The sequence below is a fragment of the Ictidomys tridecemlineatus genome, chromosome 9 (assembly GCF_052094955.1).
Source record: "Ictidomys tridecemlineatus isolate mIctTri1 chromosome 9, mIctTri1.hap1, whole genome shotgun sequence".
In the NCBI taxonomy this organism is placed as follows: Eukaryota; Metazoa; Chordata; class Mammalia; order Rodentia; family Sciuridae; genus Ictidomys; species Ictidomys tridecemlineatus.
In genome coordinates, this window is record NC_135485.1 from 92,159,125 (window position 1) to 92,177,134 (window position 18,010).

At 48.8% G+C, this 18,010-nt stretch overlaps 1 long non-coding RNA gene across 1 annotated transcript; it reads left to right on the top strand.

Moving 5' to 3' along the window:
• The first annotated feature begins 13,876 nt into the window (after positions 1-13,876).
• Positions 13,877-17,307, top strand: LOC144366870 (uncharacterized). The gene is made up of 2 exons (XR_013426014.1): positions 13,877-15,012; positions 16,134-17,307. It is a non-coding gene; the product is annotated as an uncharacterized LOC144366870 (long non-coding RNA).
• The last annotated feature ends 703 nt before the right edge of the window (positions 17,308-18,010 follow it).

Sequence of the window (18,010 nt, forward strand, 5' to 3'; positions counted from 1 at the left end):
GACAAAAAGACTCCCTCCTGCACACACACATTCGCGGTACCCAGAGCCACCACCACCAGGAGACAGAGGCCACTTCTTGGGGGTCTCAGGTCTGTGGACTGCTCCATTGGCAGGCAGCGTCCCATCATCTTAACCACCTTACACAGGAGAATGACAAACAGACTTCTGCTGTCCTGCTGCCCATTTACTGTCCCTTGGGCCACGGTGGAGATTAGTCCAGCCTCTGGATTTATAGCTAGTCACCTCTGAGGTCCCTGTAGAGGTAAGGAACATTCATAGTGGTGGGGCTGAGGATGGCATCTGCAGGTCTGGACTGAGTGTGCATGGGTACACACATGGCTGTGTGTGTGTGTGTGTGTGGTGTGCATATGTCCAAGTGCATTTCCAGACATTGCATGTGAATCGGTGTGAACTGTTTTTGTGAGTTTGTTTAGTGTAATGCATGAGTACATATGAATAAATAAGGTTATGATTTGTGTGTGTGTGTGTGTGAGAATTGCCCTTCTCTTGTCACCCCCCACCATTGCTCAGCTTGGCACCCCTTTGCAGCCATGTTTGCATCTTGTGAGCTGTCAGCTCGAGATCTTGCATGGTATAGACATTTTGGGCCAGCCTGGTCTGTGTGTGTGAGTGTGTGTGTGTGTTTGTGTGTGTGTGTGTGTTTGTGTGCGTGTGTCTGTGTGTGTTAGGGGTGACATCATGTGGTTGACGAACTGAGCACCAGTGAGGCTCCCCTCCCCGTGCAGTTGCAAATTGAGCACTTACTCACATGCTTTCATTGAGAGTACAATCCAGTCTGAGGACAGGTAGATAAATAGTAAGTTCCATGGCAGAAATAAAGGTCCGAAAGACAGGGAAAGGGCTCACCAGAGGTGGTGGTCAGCTTGGCCTCGCTGAGGGGATAATGATTGAGCAGAGCATTGAAGGAAGGGAGGACATACACTTGTTCAGGGAAGGGTGTTCCTGGCAGAATTATCAACACCTGCAAGATCTTGAGCTGGGAAGACAGAGTAGGAAGGTGGCCAATGAAACCAGAGCAGAGTGAAGGAGAGTGATGATGTGGACAGAGAAAGAACAGGGTCCACCTTGCAGAGTCTCGTGGCTGCTGAGGTGTTTGGCCCTTACCCTGGGTAAGATGGGAGCCCTGGGGGAGTTTGGACCAGAGGAGGAACATGGAAGTATCAGGGACCAGTAGGAAGGAAGCACGGTCACTAGGGTGTCAGGCCAAAGAGGAAACTTCGGCCTATTCTTTGCAGAATTTTGCCTCTGGGCTGGGAACCCCAGGCTCAGCCTCCACTTTTCAGCATTCAGAGTAGGGCTGGCAGAATCCTTGTTCTTTGAATGGGCACAGAACTTCCAAGAAGGACATTTCTGGGTCCCTTGAGTCCTGTAGGATTGACTCAGTTGAGCCTGTGTGTAGGCTCATGGGGGCAGAACTTCTCATGAATAATGCAGTCCCACCCATATGATGTGTTTTGAGGCTGTTTCAGGACTCTGGCAGCACAGGTCCTGGGAGCTTTGGATAGTGTTGGGTGTCTGGTAGCCTTGATCTTCCTGGTTATCAATAGTGAGAGTGGCAAGAGGGGCCTGGCTTTCTTGTTTGCTTGTGTCTCCTGTGCCATGCTGTTGGGTCTCCCTGCAGAAGCCTCATGAGGTGCTGTAGTAGCTTGGGCGAGGATTTTGTCATGGGTTAACAAGTAGGAAAGGGCACTCTTGTCACCCCCAGGGGCCTGCAAAACTGCTAACGCTTCGGGCACCTGATGCAACAGGACATGGCCTGAGCCTTGTTCCCAGGCCTCTGTCCCTAACAACCATGTGATTCCTAAAATGTCCCTGCTCACATCCCCCTGTTTCTGCTTTCTAAGCACAGGTGGTTCTAGAGCTGACCACCACCTCTGGTGAGCCCTAGGTTCTAGCCACCAGCTGGCACCACTCTCTGTGACCGGTCCTCCCTGGAATTTGCCAAGGCTGTACTTAAGATATCATAAAACAGCAGCTGATAAGGCTTGCTCCCCTCCAGGAAGCCCAGGATTCAGTTAAAGACATCCTGAGTAAATAAAGGCATAAAAACAAACAAACAAAACAAAAAATTACCATATGATACCTAGCTGTTCAATAGACAATCTCATTTAACCACCCCCATGCTCTGTGGAGTGAACAACACACCTTCACTGGTGCATTAGAAAACTGGGACATGGACATGGCAGGTATCTTGCCTAAGGTCACAGAGCTAGTGAGTGGTTCACCCAGGAATCTGGCTGCAAACCGTGCTTTACATTGCTCTGCAGCTGCAACCAACGGCCCCCAGGTGGTTGTGACCTATGCTGGGAGTGTGAGTTGGAGTTGGCAAAGAGCCAGAGTTTGGAATCAGACAGTCCTGGGTTCCAATTGTGGTCCTGCCCATTTAGTAGCACCTGAACCTCTGGAATGACAGTCTCTTTTCCCTTGTGCAGCAGTGTTGCTGACCTGTTCTCCTGGTGCCATCTGTATGCAGGAAGGACTGCTTCGCTCACTCCCGTGGGAGCAAGATGGACTCAGCTGCAGGGGGTCAGTTTCTGCCCTCTGCTTACAGATGACTTTGCAGATGCTCTCAGAGCATGAGCTTGATCACCTGGATAAGCCCTTGGTAGGGGTGCTGCAGGCCCCAGAGCTGTGCTATATGTTGAATGCAAGGGGTATTTCTTGATGTCCAAAGGGACAAGCTCTTTGGGGGGAGCCTCCTGATCCTGCCATGGAGTTGTCCTGAGCCCTTGGGTGAGGGGTTTCCGAGTTGTAAATTCAGATGGGTCACTGTGTTTTTCTTTTAGTGATATGAGAAGATGGAAGATACATATTTTTATGCTTTTTCTGTTCCTGATATTTTAGGAGCTCAGATTGTGGGTGTTCTATGGAATGCAACAGTTGCTGCCATACCGAGGCCACATTGAAAAATCAGATAGCTGAGGCCCTAGGAGTCAGACACTCAGTGATACTGGGGTCTTTGAAAGCATTCCCTGTAGTTATTCTTCAGTCAATTATGCTTAATTAGTAGACTAGAATTATAGAATCTTCAGTTCATCAAACACCAATCCTAAGTGCTTTGCCTTGTCTCCTATAATCCACAAGGCTGACTTCCTCTTGTGTAGGTGAAAGTAGCAACTCCTCTTTATTAGCAAGGAAGTTGAAGCTCTGAGGGTTGAAGGACTTGAGCCAAGGCCAGACAGCTATGAAGTAGCAAAGCGGTCCACATTTCAAATTGGATAAACCCTAACAATGTTAGCTAGATCAAGAAGTAAACAAGCATAACTTGACAGGAGAAAGAAAGGCTGACAAGTGCGTTGCTTTGGTTCACATGTTTGGGAATTGTGGGATGAACACAACAGATTCAGGCACAGCTTTATCCAGAGGTTGCAGTGTCATCATCAGGACACTGCCTCTCTCCATCTCCCGACACTGCCTTCTTTGCCCACCCTGTCTCTGGGGGTGGTGGCATGCTGCCAAGCAGCTTTAGAGACACAATCTTCTAGTTTGGCATTGGAGGAAAAGACAGTGTCCTAACGATGATAGTGAAAGTCATGGGCCAGCCTGGGTCACTGCTTCTTTCTGCCCATCATGGTGGGATGGATTGATCTCAGTGGTCAAGCCTGGAGGGGCTGTATCATTGTGTGAGAGAAAGAAAGAGTCACCAAAAATATTCGAGGGTAAATGATGAGACAGGGAGATGAAAGCCAAGCAGGCAAGCCACAGATGTCCCCACTGAAGAGGTGAGAGCAGCTGCATTTAGAGCACAGCCCCTTGCAGTAGAGGTGGCTGATTTTGCCCCTGTGCCTGTCTTTGGTCTTAAGTGCTGCCTGCAGGCTTACTATTTGCCAGGTGTCCACTCCTGTTATAAGGAGTGGACACAAAATCCTCCCCCAAAATCCTGTTATAAGGGCTCCTGTTTCATGGGGAGCTCTTACAAATGATGGCTGGGCAAATCCCAACTTCCACCCTGTGTGATTTCCTGCAGAGGACTCAACTCTGGGGTTTACCCTGTAGAAAGAACATATTGTTCTGCATATTGTTCCACTGGATCAGGTGAGCAGACCCTGATATTGTACAAACAGACACCAACTGGCTGCATGGAGAGAGCATCCTCAGCTTTCCTGGGTACCTCCGAGTGTCCAGAGTGCAGTACCCAAGCCTGGCTCAGATTGCCCAGGTCTTAATCAGTGGAGGCAGTTGTATCTACGACCATCAACTGTGTGGCTTTGAAACATCGGAAACTGATTTCTCACAGATCTGAAGGCTGGCAGGCCAAGATCAGGGGGCCAGGATGGCAGGGTATGGTGAGGGCCCTCCCTCAGGGTGCAGCTGACCCACTTCTCATTATATCCTCACCCTATGACTTTTCCACAGCTTCCAAGCCCTCCTTTCCTATCCTGGGGGAGCTGTGGAGACAACAGTGAGCACAAGGAAGGCCCCTACCCTCTTGATGCCCACAGTCTAGTAGGAGAGACCGAGCAAGGACAAGTAAACTGATGAAGAAATAGGATGAATTCAGAAATGGTTGAGGAAGCAGAGGAGACAGAGGGTCAGGGTGTTCCTAGGTGGCAGTCAGAATGGGCTTCTCAGAGGAAGTGTCATGAGCACTGAGAGCTTATTGATGGACAGGAGCTTCTGGGCCAAGAAGTGGGAAGGGCAGCTCAAAGGTGCTCAGGCAGCAAGCAGCTGGCAGCCTCTGAGGGAGCAGGGGTGGAATGAAGATAAGTAGGGACAGCCCAGGGACAGAGAGGGAGAGGTGGGCCACCCTAAATCTGAGTCTCCCCTCAAGGCCTTCTGAGGAGGTGTCAGGCAGGCCTTCTGAGCTGTCACCATCAGACAGCTTCTCTATAAAGACCCCAAAGCCCCTTGAAGGCCATGCTGTGCTGAGCTTGGAGAGAGGCAGGTTGGGAAGGAGGTGCTGGGTTTGTTTGCCCCAAGCTCTGGTTGCCTGCCCTCAGCCTCTCCCAGTGCAGAGTGACAAAGCACACTTCTTCCTCCTCTTGTTTTTTACTTGATAACTTTTTAGAGAATTTTTAAGCTCAAAAGTGAGGGGAAGAACAGAGATTTCCCAAATGCTCCCATCCCTGCCCAGCCTCTGCCTCTGTCACCATCACTACCCACCAGAGAGGCACATTTATTCCAGTTCAGAAACCCACATCATTGTCACCTAGAGTCTGGAGCTAACCTTAATCTTTCCTCTTGCTGATGCACATTCTGTGGGAATGGACAGTAGTACAATGACATGAACCCACCTTTGGCCATGACCATGATGTTTACTGGCTGTGATCTTAGGAAGCAGGTGCATTGGCGATCAGGACAGAGCAATCTGAATCCATGTGGAGCTTCACTGATGCAAAGTGCAGTCTCCTCACAGGCCTGATGGGCCTTGCCTTCCTAGGTCAGCAGCCTCATTGGAAGCTTGGGAATGGTAAAAGTGACACCGACATTGCATGGGTGCTATGAATCTTTGGGCTTACACAGGAAGCACTCACTTCCAGGAGGCACCCATAGGGGTTTGTTGAATGCGTGGATAACGGTACTCTCTTCCAGACTTGGTGTGGGACACCCTGGATTTGAATTCCCCCACCCCCCGGCACTTGTAGCTGAGTATTCTGTGGCAAGTCATTTCATCTGACCATGACTCATTTTCCTCATCTCTAGAGGGGGGATATGACCATCACATTGAGTTACCATGAAGAGATGAAGAAACCATATCCATGAGCATGGGCCAGAAACACAGTGGTAGGTGGTTCTACTAAAACAAATGTATGCACACTTACTATGCAGCAGCTACTGTCTTCAATTCTTGAAAGGTACTGCATTCCTCCCAAAATTTGGACATTCCTCAGAAGGTGCTGGAGCTGCTGTGTAAAAGATGTGTATTGCTCCCAAGCCCTGGCACATGGCCATCTCCTGCTTGGTGCTGGGAATTCTGGGAACTCAGTCAGCTCTGGGGAAAGTAGTGTTTTCAGAGGAGCATCCTGCCTGGATGTTTAGAAAACCGAGTAGGATGAGCCCAAAGAGTGTCTGCCTCAGGTCTGGTTCTGTGTAACTATAGGCAGCCTATAGCTCTGGCCTTACCCTGTGAGCATATCCCCTCCCTGTGAGAAAGTTCTCTGCCTCAGGCCTCACCACTCTGAGGCTTCAGGAAAAACAATTTCCACATTTAGGAAGGAGTCTGTGGATTGCATCTGGGAGCATTCCAACCTGCATGTAGCCAGAATAGGGACACCTGGGGAGAAATGAATAGGGTCCTGGCCCTGAATAGCTAGGCAGTAGGTGGTTTGGCTCAGTCATCACTCAAATGTATGTGTAGCACCACCATGGGCCATCATTTGGCCTATTATTTAGCAATCAATTCAGACAAACCTACTAGTCCTCCTGGAGTTCCAGTATTGTCAGGAAGTTAGTCAAGCCCACCAGCCATCTTGGCAGATGAGGGGCACAGGATGTTAGAGGTGTCAGCATCCTCACCATCTCTAGGAATAGAAACCTGCAGCCAGTTGTTTGTGAGGAGTAGCTTCAAGGAAAGAAGGGGGTGTTCTTTGGGCCAGTCAGGAGGGCTCCTGTTTCATGGGGAGCTCTTATAAATGATGGCTGGGCAAATCCCAATTTCCACCCTGTGTGATTTCCTGCAGAGGACTCAACTCTGGGGTTTACCCTGTAGAAAGAACACATTGTTCTGCATTGGATTCTGGGCACCAAAGGAACAGAGTAGTCGTTGGGGCCTCAGAGCCAAGCCCTGTGGGCATCCCTTTCCAACACAGCCAGTCCAAACCCAGGTTGCCACTACTTTTCTGTACAGAGACCAGAGAGCAAGTGTGGGGAGCCCCTTCCCCACACATGTGCCTCACAGGTTGCCCTTCTGATCTGGTGCATGGACTTGTCTGGCTACTCTTTGGGAACCCATGATGCAGGGACCTTGGGAGGTTCCAGTTAAACGAGAGACCCTGTCCATCATGACTCCCTGTTTCACTCCACATTCCACAGCACCCTCTGCTCCATCATCAAAATGCAGCTGTACCTCTATCCAGAATATTTTTGAGGTCCCAAGACTTGGACAACCTGAAGCTTCTCAGGACCTTCCTGTTGATCATTATGCCTGAATCAGAGGGGAACTTCCATGTGCTTCCCCAGCTGAAGAACACAGATCCTGTAAGTCTGAGCTCTCTGGTGATGGGGTCTGGGGCGGATGACTGAAGGTGTGTGCAGAGGAATCTCAGCTGGTGACCCTGGGATCTGCCATATGTTCCCAAGACACACAACTCCTGACATCCTTCAGCTGGTGGAACCTAGTCTGGGAAGATGGCCAATTGTGGAGGAGGGCCAGGACTATTCTCAGAGGCAGGGTTCTAGTGTGAATTGGGAAAGGCCCAAGGAAAGTCAGTCATGTTGGGTGTTTTCTCCTGCAGCTCTAGCACCATATCAAGTGATATAATTGCCTCCAGCAGCTGTGGCCCAATTTACTTGCTTACATTTGGGGGAGCATATCATCACATTCCCTGTGAAGGAGGAGAAATAGCCCTCAAAATCAGAGGTTGGTCCGACACCAGCATTGACCACACAGGAAGATATGGAGCCACCAGTGGCCACTGAACCTTCAAGAAGAGGAGGAAGCTTAGCTGCCAATAAGCAAGTCAGTGGATATTGAACATTATCTTCCACTTGGTATATATGTATGGTACATATGGTGCTCCAAGCTGCCATCCCATCCTCTGAAAGAGAACCACCTTTCCTGGCAGCAATATAAATTCAGGGTCCAAAACAATACAGGCAGGAGGTCAAGAAACTATTAGGTCATAGCCCTCCACATCTCCTAGAATGTATCCTCACTTCCCTAGTTCTAAACTTTTCAAAGGCATCTCCCACATGTGAGCTCCTGAGCATTACCCAGTGCCAGAACCCCCAGCACAGCTATTCTTTCCCTCCCCTCTGAGATTATCTATTTTATTTTTATTGTTGGTTGTTCAAAACATTACATAGTTCTTGATACATCATACTTCACACTTTGATTCAAGTGGGTTATGAACTCCCATTTTTACCCCATATACAGATTGCAGAATCACATTGGTTACACATCCATTGATTTACATATTGCCATACTAGTGTCTGTTGTATTCTGCTGCCTTTCCTATCCTCTACTATCCCCCCTCCCCTCCCCTCCCCTTTTCTTTCTCTACCCCCTCTACTGTAATTCATTTCTCCCCCTTGTGTTTTTTTCCCTTTCCCCTCACTTCCTCTTGTATGTAATGTTGTATAACCCTGAGGGTCTCCTTCCATTTCCATGCAATTTCCCTTTTCTCTCCCTTTCCCTCCCGCCTCTCATCCCTGTTCAATGTTAATCTTCTCACGCTCTTCGTCCCTACTCTGTTCTTAGTTACTCTCCTTATATCAAAGAAGACATTTGGCATTTGTTTTTTAGGGATTGGCTAGCTTCACTTAGCATAATTGCTCTAATGCCATCCATTTCCCTGCAAATTGTATGATTTTGTCATTTTTTAATGCAGAGTAATACTCCATTGTGTATAAATGCCACATTGTTTATTATCCATTCGTCTATTGAAGGGCATCTGGGTTGGTTCCACAGTCTTGCTATTGTGAATTGTGCTGCTATGAACATCGATGTAGCAGTGCCCCTGTAGTGTGCTCTTTTTAGGTTTTTAGGGAATAGACTGAGAAGGGGAATAGCTGGGTCAAATGGTGGTTCCATTCCAAGCTTTCCAAGGAATCTCCATACTGCTTTCCAAATTGGCTGCACCATCTATTTTATTTCTCTTCAGATCATATAAATCTTTCGCCTTTTCTATTTTATTTTTTGTGATGCTAATTCTTTTGGCATTGTAAGTATTTTTAGTGGCATTCTTTTATATTGACCTAAAAGTGCTTAATCCATTTCCCAGGCTGTGCCACCACCAGTACTGCGTAGCTGCTGATGGAGCCCATGTAGAGCTCATAGGTGCTGTGAGAGAGGATACAAACAGGCCATCCAGGAGGAGGTGAGATAGATGCCCCAGTTATGGAGCAGGAGGGACTGACTAATGAGTGTTGAAGATTTTAGGCCATTATAACTCATACTATGATCTATTTTAACTGTCATGTGGCACTACAAATCCCACTCATATAAGATAAAAACCTTAATATGTACATTATTATTGCTCCACAGATCATGGCTCACCATCCTCTTATTCTTCAAGACACAATATTGAAGTTAGAACCGTTAATGACTCAGTAATGGTCTGTACTCTTTAATGAAAGGAAGAGTCTTACGTTTTGCACTTCAAATAAAAGCTGTGCATCTTATACTACTTTGTCACACTGAGAATGCAAAGGAAAAGTTCAAGAAGGAAATTAAAGTGCTGCTACGAGGCATATGTAAATGACTAGAAGGCAAAAAATACCTTAAACTGATCTGGAAAAACTTTTTATATTCTGAAGAAAAGAAGAACACCCCACGTTCTATGAAGATGAATCCAAATCCAGATAAAGCCATCACTTTTGATTGTTATACTGACAAGAGAAGTGAGAGAGCTGCAGAAGAAGTTTGAAGGTGCCAGAGTTTGGTCCATTATGTTTTTGGCAAGAGGCTCCTCTCCATAAAGTAAAAGTGCAAGGCAAAGAAACAAGTGCCGATGTAGAAGCTCTTGCAAGTCATTTAGAAGGTCTTGCTAAGCTATTCCATGAAGATGTGTTGTGCTTGGAAGTATTGGTGTCTGAAGTTCAGTTATGGCAGTGGTGGCAAAGGCAACTGAGGAGTCTGTAGGTGGCAACGTCAAGCCAGGCATCCAGAGAGTTGCATTCTCATCCTCTGGCAGTGGCAGGAGTCTGGTCCCAGTGCAGTGATGGTGGCTGCGACATCACTGGTCTCCCTGTGGGGACTCCAGTGGCTTCAGTGTGGAGCTCTGTTAGCGGTGATGGTGACAGCTTGGGACAGCAGGCCTCAGAGTCAGAGGGTGACTGGAGGCTGTGATGGCCTCTGCAGTGGCTCCTCCAGGCAACTGGTATTGCTCCTTGTAGGGCCTGCCTGCCCACAAAGCAGGGCGCAGGTGCCGGTGGTACCCAGACACCTGCTGAAGACCTTATGCTGTCCATTGCAGCAATGCCTGGCATTGGCCTTGAGTCCACCAGGCTGCTCACCTAAATCTTGAGTTCACCCTACCCCTCCCTGAGTTGCACCCTCTGAGGGATGAGTAGGCATGCTGCCAGCTGGGGCAGCCTTGGGAAAAGGCACCCACCCTCCCCAGCTACATCTGCCCTGGGCTCTGGTAGCAGAGTGCAGAGGTGGGAGGTAGGGGGGCCTAGAAAATCCTCACCCTCCAAGTGCATCCCTGCGGTGGGACAAGGTGGAGGGCATAGTTGGCAGTGGGAGTCTAAGGGCAACGAGTTCTCTGTCTTGGTCTTCTGCAACTCCCACCCACAGAAATGCACTTTTGGGGTGAAGATGTCCTAGGACCTCTGCTTTCTGCACCCACAGTCCACTCAGGAAGTGGCTGGGGATGTGAGGTTCTCTCCCAAGACCGCCCCAACCTAGCAGACAACCTAGTTCCTCAGTAGAGAGGCTATATCAGGCGATGGGGTGAGCAGCCACACAGTGGCCTCATGGTTGAGCGAGACATGGCAGCTGTGGGAAGCATAAGGTCCTGGGCATCTGCCTGGGTACGACCGCCTCCCGCATTCTTCTTCCTGAGAAGGCCAGTCGACCAGGGACAAGATCAGGGCCTGGAGCCTCCACCACAGACAACATCCCAGCTACTGGTTTCCTTATCACTCTGACACCCACTATCCCATGCCCTTGCTGCCATGCCTGCCTGGAACTCTTCCCTGCAGCCAACCAGACTCCCCACATGGCCACTGGATGCCACGTTCACTGTCCTGCAGCTGGTCCCCAGTTACTTCTGCAGGATGAAGATGCTCACTGCTGGACACTGCCTGTTGTTGCTGCCCCTGCTTCTGAACTCTTATGGTGCCACCACCATTGTGCAGCACTCAAACTTCCAAACTCCTAATGGACTCCAACAATGCCCACCAAGGCCCCAATGTCATTGTACTTTACACCACAACTGGTGCCCAACCCCTATACTGAGGCGAGACGCCTGATGCATCTGCATGTTACTCCTGCACCTGCCAGACTCTGGAGCTCCACCCTGCTGCCACCAGACTTTAACATGGATACTAGACAGTGACACTCAGTACTGGGGCCAACTTCACTGCAACTGCCAGAGTTTGGTCCATTATGTTTTTTTTCAAGAAGCCCCTCTATATAAAATAAAAGTGCAAGGCAAAATAACAAGTGCTGATGTAGAAGCTCTTGCAAGTTATCTAGAAAGACTTGGTAAGCTATTCGATAAAGATGTGTTGTGCTTGGAGGTATTGGTGTCTGAAGTTCAGTTATGGCAGTGGTGGCAAAGGCAACTGAGGAGTCTGTAGGTGGCAACGTCAAGCCAGGCATCCAGAGAGTTGCATTCTCATCCTCTGGCAGTGGCAGGAGTCTGGTCCCAGTGCAGTAATAATGGCTGCGACATCACTGGTGGCCCTGTGGGGACTCCAGTGGCTTCAGTGTGAAGCTCTGTCAGCGGTGATGGTGACAGCTTGGGACAGCAGGCCTCAGAGTCAGAGGGTGACTGGAGGCTGTGATGGCCTCTGCAGTGGCTCCTCCAGGCAACTGGTATTGCTCCTTGTAGGGCCTGCCTGCCCACAAAGCAGGGCGCAGGAGCCGATAGTACCCAGCTACCTGCTGAGGACCTTATGCTGCCCATTGCAGCAATGCCTGGCATTGGCCTTGAGTCCACCAGGCTGCTCACCTAATCTTTGAGTTCACCTTGCCACTCCCTGAGTTGCAGCCTCTGAGGGATGAGTAGGCGTGCTGCCAGCTGGGGCAACCTTTGGAGAAAGCACCCACCCTCCCCAGGTACATCTCCTCTGTGCTGGGTAGCAGAGTGCAGAGGTGGGAGGTGGGGGGGCCTAGAAAATCCTCACCCTCCAAGTGCATTCCTTGGCCTGACAAGGGTATAGGCACTGTGGCAGTGGGAGTCTTAAGGGCAACGAGTTCTCTGTCTTGGTCTTCTGCCACTCCCAGCCAGAGAAATGCACTTTTGGGGTGAAGATGTCCTAGGACCTCTGCTTTCTGCACCCACAGTCCACGCAGGAAGTGGCTGGGGATGGTGAGGTTCTCTCCCAAGACCGCCCCAACCTAGCAGACAACCTAGTTCCTCAGTAGAGAGGCTATATCAGGCGATGGGGTGAGCAGCCACACAGTGGCCTCATGGTTGAGCGAGACATGGCAGCTGTGGGAAGCATAAGGTCCTGGGCATCTGCCTGGGTACGACCGCCTCCCGCATTCTTCTTCCTGAGAAGGCCAGTCGACCAGGCACAAAACCAGGGCCTGGAGCCTCCACCACAGAAGACATCCCAGCTACTGGTTACCTTATCACTCTGACACCCACTATCCCATGCCCTTGCTGCCATGTCAGCCTGGAACTGTTCGCTGCAGCCAACCAGACTCCCCACATGGCCACATAATGCCACTTTCACTGTCCTTCAGCTGGTCTCCAGTTAATTCTGCAGGATGAAGATGCTCACTGCTGGACACTGCCTGTTGTTGCTGCCCCTGCTTCTGAACTCTTATGGTGCCACCACCATTGTGCAGCACTCAAACTTCCAAACTCCAGATGGAAACCAACAATGCCCAATAAGGCCCGAATGTCATTGTACTTTACACCACACCTGCTGCCCGACCCCTATACAGAGGCTGGACCCTTGATGCATCTGCATGTTGCTCCTGCACCTGCCAGAGTCTGGAGCTCCACCCTGCTGCCACCAGACTTTAACATGGATACTAGACAGTGACACTCAGTACTGGGGCCAACTTCATTGCAACTGCCAGAATTTGGTCCATTATGTTTTTGCCAAAAAGTGCCTCTGCATAAAATAAAAGTGCAAGGCAAAATAACAAGTGCTGATGTAGAAGCTCTTGCAAGTTATCTAGAAGGTCTTGGTAAGCTATTCGATGAAGATGTGTTGTGCTTGGAGGTATTGGTGTCTGAAGTTCAGTTATGGCAGTGGTGGCAAAGGCAACTGAGGAGTCTGTAGGTGGCAACGTCAAGCCAGGCATCCAGAGAGTTGCATTCTCATCCTCTGGCAGTGGCAGGAGTCTGGTCCCAGTGCAGTGATGGTGGCTGCGACATCACTGGTGGCCCTGTGGGGACTCCAGTGGCTTCAGTGTGGAGCTCTGTTAGCGGTGATGGTGACAGCTTGGGACAGCAGGCCTCAGAGTCAGAGGGTGACTGGAGGCTGTGATGGCCTCTGCAGTGGCTCCTCCAGGCAACTGGTATTTCTCCTTGTAGGGCCTGCCTGCCCACAAAGCAGGGCGCAGGAGCCGATGGTACCCAGCTACCTGCTGAGGACCTTATGCTGTCCATTGCAGCAATGCCTGGCATTGGCCTTGAGTCCACCAGGCTGCTCACCTAATCTTTGAGTTCACCTTGCCACTCTCTGAGTTGCAGCCTCTGAGGGATGGGTAGGCCTGCTGCCAGCTGGGGCAGCTTTTGGAGAAGCCACCCACCCTCCCCTGCTACATCTCCCCTGTTCTGTGGTAGCAGAGTGCAGAGGTGGGAGGTGGGGGGGCCTAGAAAATCCTCACCCTCCAAGTGCATCCCTGGGGTGCGACAAGGGTGGAGTGCACAGGTGGCAGTGGGAGTCTAAGGGCAACGAGTTCTCTGTCTTGGTCTTCTGCCACTCCCAGCCAAAGAAATGCACTTGGCGGGTGAAGATGTCCTAGGACCTCTGCTTTCTGCACCCACAGTCCACTCAGGAAGTGGCTGGGGATGGTGAAGTTCTCTCCCAAGACCGCCCCAACCTAGCAGACAACCTAGTTCCTCAGTAGAGAGGCTATATCAGGGGATGGGGTGAGCAGACACACAGTGTGCTCATGGCTAGAGCGAGACATGGCAGCTGTGGGAAGCATAAGGTCCTGGGTATCTGCCTGGGTACCACCACCTCTCGCATTCTTCTTCCTGAGCAGGCCAGTCAACCAGGGGCAAGACCAGGCCTTGGAGCCTCCACCACAGACGACATCCCATCTACTGGTTACCTTATCACTCTGACACCCACTATCCCATGCCCTTGCTGCCATGCCATCCTGGAGCTCTTCACTGCAGCCAACCAGACACCCCACATTACCACTGGATGCCACCTTCCCTGTCCTTCACCTGGACCACTGTTACTTCTGCAGGATGAAGATGCTCACTGCTGGACACTGCCTGTTGTTGCTGCCCCTGCTTCTGAACTCTTATGGTGCCACCACCATTATGTGTCACTGAAACTTCCAAACTCCAGATGGACTCCAACACTGCCCTCCAAGGCCCCAATGTCATTGTACTTTTCCCCACACCTGGTTGCCGACCTCTATACTGAGGCTGGACCCCTGATGCAGCTGTATGTTGCTTCCGCCCCTGCCAGACTCTGGAGCTCCACCCTGCTGCCACCAGACTTTAACATGGATACTAGACAGTGACACTCAGTACTGGGGCCAACTTCATTGCAACTGCAGCCAAACCCTTGTCACTATGGCAGATGAAAACACTCATGGCTGGAAGCATCTGTTGTTACAACCACTGTTTCTGGATTCTTCCACCATCACCGCCACCATGAGTAGGAAGCAAGGAACTCCTAAATCAGAGCTGCATGCTGACACCGCCACAGTCGCCCCCACCTCACACCAATACTCAACTCCTGACTTTCGACGCCTGATGCCCTATGCCCACAACATCTGGATGCTGCTCTTGCCACCATATGCCACCATTTCATGATGGTGCCATTGCAGTGAATTGACCCCAACGATGCTTCTCTGCTCAAGATGTATAAGAGCTGGGAAACTGATCATTCTCCATTACAGTCACCTCACCAAGTTCCACTGCATGCTGCCTGCCTTTTGTCACCCCAGGACCAGACACCAGTCCTCAGGACCCTAGAGGAGTTGTGGCTCTAACTCAGGGAACTCATCCAAATAAACAAGTGAGCACTCTAAATAAAGGCTGCAGTCCTCACAGCAGGCAGTGGGTGGGACTAGGTGGGTCCAGCTCACTGGTGAGAGGGTGGGGTTAGAGCCTGGGAGCTGCTGGCAAGGTCTAGACCTGATCCTGTAGGGCAAGATAGAGAGGGATCTTTGGCTGCTCTGGAAGTCTAGCCCTGGAAGAACCTTCTGGTCCTTTCTCCTGAACTTTCCATGGTGTGTCCTTCTCCTACTCCTCCACTCTTCCCTGAGGAGACTCTGTGTCCTGGACATAGGGTCATCTGGGCACAGGGTCTCTGGGCGGTGGAGTGAGGCCCCAGTACATTGCAGCAGGCTGGGGACAGCCAGACTGGCCATACCTGGACTTGTAGGAAAAATAGCCTATTGGGAAAATACCCTCCTAGATCTACCAAATTTAGCCTAACACTGGCTTCTTCCAAGAGATTATCAAGAAAGAAAAAATATAAGTAAGCAAGTTTGTCTGGCTAAGGGGTGGTGTGAGGAGAAGTAAAGACTTCAGATTGGGTAGAGCTGGATTTAAATCCCTCTTAACTGGGTGACCTTGACCAGGGTGCAGAACTAGGTACAACCTTGGGTTTGCATCTGGTAAAGTAAAGTTGGGTGAGGAGGATAAGCCAGGGGTAAAATTAAGCTGTTGAGCAGTACCTAAACTTTGGGAGCCAGGAAGGCATTTGACATGATTTCCATGCAGAAATATATTCTGAGATTAAAGTCAACCCACTTAGAGGTGCACCTTTGGAAGGCAACTGACCTGTGAGCAGGCGGTTGAATTTACTTCATTTTTTAGATGAAATAATAATATATGGAAGCTCATAGGCCGATGTTGGGTCAGGCTTGTGAAATTAGAGGCTGTTTTCAAATTTGTTTAAAGAGTTAAATCTACATAGTTCAAGCCTCCTGGGATATCCCCCACCTCTTGTCACACCCCCACATAGAGCACTATCTACAATCCCTTACTCTAACTTTTAGAGTGTCACCAAATATGTCAATGCATGTATGTACATATGCAGAGATGTACATTATGTAATACTTTGTTCCTTTTAGCCTGCTTTGGAACCTCCTGAAAATAAAATCTCTTATTCTTACGTACATTCTTTTGCAGCTTTCCCTCCTTAATTTGTACCCCTTAAGCTGAGCATCAGGAAGAAGGAAACACCAGAGAAACTCAAAGATCCGAAGGACACCAACCCTGCTCAAGTCACTCTGGAAGCTGACTAGCCTGAATGTGCCCAAAGCTTGAGGAAACATCAGCCCTGCTTCAGCCACTCTGGGTTGGATGTACAAGGTGAAAGATATACTAACCAAAAGGAAAATGGGCTGTTTCACTCTTTAAGACAGCTCTTATACTGTCATTGCCACCCCTTACTTCTGTCATATGCAGAGTCCTTTGTTTTGTCTTGACTCTCGGACTGATAACAATCAAACACATAGTTAACAATATCAGAAAACAAACGCATGTACCAGTTCAATCCTGAAAGGGCATTGCAGTTGAGATCCAAGCTCACTATTTGGAGGATGGTTTCCTTTTCTTGGTGGATTCAAAAGCTTAATTGACATAGCATGGATTGTGCTCTGAACTTGTGTATTGCTTCCATGTTTGTTTCCTCTTTTCATTAAAACTAGTGGTTCTTCAATAGAAGCAGGTTTCCTTTTTAAAAAAGAGAAACAACCACTATGATATTACATTATATAAAGCTTTCAGCCAAGAAGATAATAATGCCCTTTGACTTAGAGGATTAAATAATGAGCATCAAAGGGGGTAATGCTGTAGTTTCCAAAGGACTCCCACCTTATTAACACACAAGTCTCTCTCCTAATCAAGAAGAGATTATTTTAAGAAGTCAACAAAATTTCCAGAGCACTCATTGTGCTTTGAGCTCCTTTTTGTTGTAAAGGCCAGGTTTCTCTTTCTTGTAAGAGTTAGGCCTGCAGGGCTGGGGTTGTGGCTCAGTGATAGAGCACTTGCCTCGCACATGTGAGGCCCCTTGTTCAATTCTCAGCACCACATAAAAATGAAGGTATTGTGCTCATCTACATCCTAAAGAAAATAGTCTCCAATCAAGGTTTTTGATGTGTGAAAATTTCTGTTTTCTGTGTAAAACATTGTGAAACCTCTGTCCAACCTATGAATGTGGAACAAAGTTAAGTTATATTAAACATTGTGCTGTGTAACCACCCACTGCAATGTTAGAGAATTTCCAGACCTGGGGTCCAGAGCTTGTTTGGTGTTATCCCCTCTGGGTTGCTGCAGCTTAAGTAAATCTGCTTCCTCCAAATTCCTCAGGTGTCCAGACTCATCTTTCCTGCATCAATGCCTGCTTGAAATGCTAGAATGTCCTAATTCTTGAAGGGCCTGAAGAGACAGTCTCTCAGACTCTGTCACAGTATGAATTCTAGGAAAAGTAATTCATCACAATGAATCTAATTTCAGGTTTCATTATAGGGACTTCCTGGATGTAATATCAAAGTTGCATGATAAAACTTGTATACTTCTATTGAGTTTCCATGATATACTCCATAAAGATATATAAATGATATATTTGAATAAAAATTTAATCTGGGAGAAAATATGTTTTGTGAGAAATCTAAAGCCATGCTTGCATTTTGTGTTATTTTAAATATTATGCTGTAATAATATTATATTTTATTATTACATTTTTAAATCTGAAAAAGACATCAGAATTTTGTACCATAATATTGTCAAAAAGGGAAAATTTTATTGATTAGAAATATGCTTTCCTGTTTTTAGAGCTAACAGTTGAATTAAATTTTTGCACCAGACACCAAGTCCATCAGAACCTCAGTCTGGTGAAACCACATCTTGGTGCCTGCCCAGGCCAGTGCCCAAGAGCAGGTCCCAGAAGGAAATCAGGCTGGACAGAGCCCTCTGGACAGAGCCCTCTGGACAGAGGTTGGCCTCCTCCACTCTTAGTGTTATTTTTTTTCTCTGATTGCTTGGCTCCTCTCCATGCTCTTCAA